Source organism: Carlito syrichta, unplaced genomic scaffold (genome assembly GCF_000164805.1).
Source record: "Carlito syrichta isolate Samal-C Ts95f unplaced genomic scaffold, Tarsius_syrichta-2.0.1 Scaffold287107, whole genome shotgun sequence".
NCBI lineage: Eukaryota > Metazoa > Chordata > Mammalia > Primates > Tarsiidae > Carlito > Carlito syrichta.
In genome coordinates, this window is record NW_007231203.1 from 160,321 (window position 1) to 162,560 (window position 2,240).

The window sequence follows — 2,240 nt, forward strand, 5'->3', positions numbered from 1 at the left end:
ATGAGGTCTCACCTGCCCAGGCGGGTCTCGAACCCTCAGGCTCAGGCAATCCACTCACCTTGGCCTCCCAAAGCACTGGGATTACTGGTTGAGCCACCGAGCCCGGCCCTCTGTCCATTTTTTAATAGGGCTGTTTTTTGGCTCCTTTGAGTTCCTTGTCGATGCTGGACGTTAGGTCTTGTCAGTTACACAGTTAGCAAATTATTTCTTTCCCATTCTATGGGTTGTCTACCTGCTCTCCTGATACTTACTTTTGCTGTACTTAAGCTTATAAGTTTTATGAGGTCCCAATTGTCCATCTTATCTTTTATGGCATATGCTTTTGGGTATTTGATCAAGAATTGATTGCCTACTCTAATTGTATAAGGGTGTGCCCTGAGTTTTTGTCTAAGATTCTTATAGTTTGAGGTTTTGTTAGGTCTTTGATCCATTTAGAGTTTATTTTTGTATATAGTGATAAGTAGGGGTTCTGTTTCACTCTTCTGTGTGTAGCTAACCAGTTTTCCCAGCACCATTTGCTAAATAAAGTTTTCTCTCCCCAGTGGTTGTTATTGATGACCTTAGCACTCTTGATATTATGGTGATATATTTTGCTTTTAAAAAAGTTTTAGCGGGCTCAGTGGCTCAGCCTGTAATCCCAGTGCTTTGGGAGGCCAAAATGAGTGGAGTGCCTGTGCCAGCGGGTTCGAGACCCACCTTAGCAACTTGGTGAAACCTCATCTCTACAATAAACCAAAAACTAGGGGGCATGGTAGCGGGCACCTGTAGTTCCAGGTACTTGGGAGGCTGAGGCGGAAGGATCGCTGGAGCCCAGCAGATTGAGGCTGCAGTGGCTGGGAGAGGCTATTGCACTCCAGTCTGGGTGACAGAGTGAGACTCCAACTCAAAAAAAAAAAAAAAAAGTTTTAAAAAAGTTAAAACTTTCCAAATCTAATTTCTCTGAGATGGATTTGCATATGCGGGTGTTTAGTGTGACTTATGAAACTGGCAGTATTTTGCAATATCATTTTATATGATTTTCTAACTTCTTAATCCAACATCTATAACTAAGAATTGGAATTTAAGGTTATTGCTGTGTATATTTATCACATTACCCACTGTGCTAGCAGTTTTGACTAACTGTGGCACATTTTTGTATTCAATTATAATTAATCTGCTGGATTGCTATATTTTTGCATTATTATTATAGTGCTTGTTCTGGAGATTATAATATACATCTTAAACTTTTCACAGTCTAATTTTAGGCTGTGCTATGAAAAATGCAAGCACTTTGCAACTATATAGGCCTAATTACCCTTTCTCCTGTTCTCTCTGGTATTATTGCCATAATATCATTCTATAAATATTTTCTTTTTATTTTTGAATTTTTGCAGTTACCCTGAGCCATACAGTTAGTCTTGTTTTCTTTGAGTTTGTCCTGTGTGGAGTTTGCTCTGTTGTTAAAATATGTACATTTGTTTCTTTCATCTAAGTTTTTGAGCATTAATTCTTCTAGTATTTGTTTTGTTGTATTTGCCTGCTCCTCCCTTGACTCCAGTTATACGTATGTTAGACCTTTTGATATTGTTGTTGAAGTTTCTAAGATTATATGTTTTAATATTTTTATCTGTTATTCAAACTGGATAATCTCTACAAGTGTATTTTTAGTTTCACTGACTTTTCTATCATCTCCATTTTACTTTTAAACCTATCTGGTGAATTTTTTTCTAAGAAAATTTACAATGTTTGCATTTATTCAAAGTTTAATTTATTTCTCAAGTAATAAGAACTCTTTGAAAGTCCTTGTCTGATAATGCCAACATCTGGGCCATCTCTGTGATCCCTTCTGTTGATTATCTTTTCTATTTTTACAATGGGTCACGTTTTTCTTCTTCATATGCAAAAAAACTTGGGATTCCAAATATTATATTTTGAAAATATTTTACTATACTGAAATACTGAAATTTGCTTATATGTTTGTTATAGCAGGTAATTCACTTTGATGAGAGAAAGCAGAACTAGTCATTAGAGTACCAGTTTGATAGTCAGTTGAGGTCTTTTATCATTATTTCCATCCCTTTGATATACTCTCAGCATGTCTAGGTTATGGTTCAGCAAGACATTTGGCTGTTTACCCACAGCTGTTCATTCTTTTATGTTTAGAATTGACCTTCACTTTCCAGTGGGTATAGCCACCCGCTTCTCTATCCTCTGGCTTCTCAAGCCAGAAAGATGACAGCATTCTTTGGAATGTCAGCTAT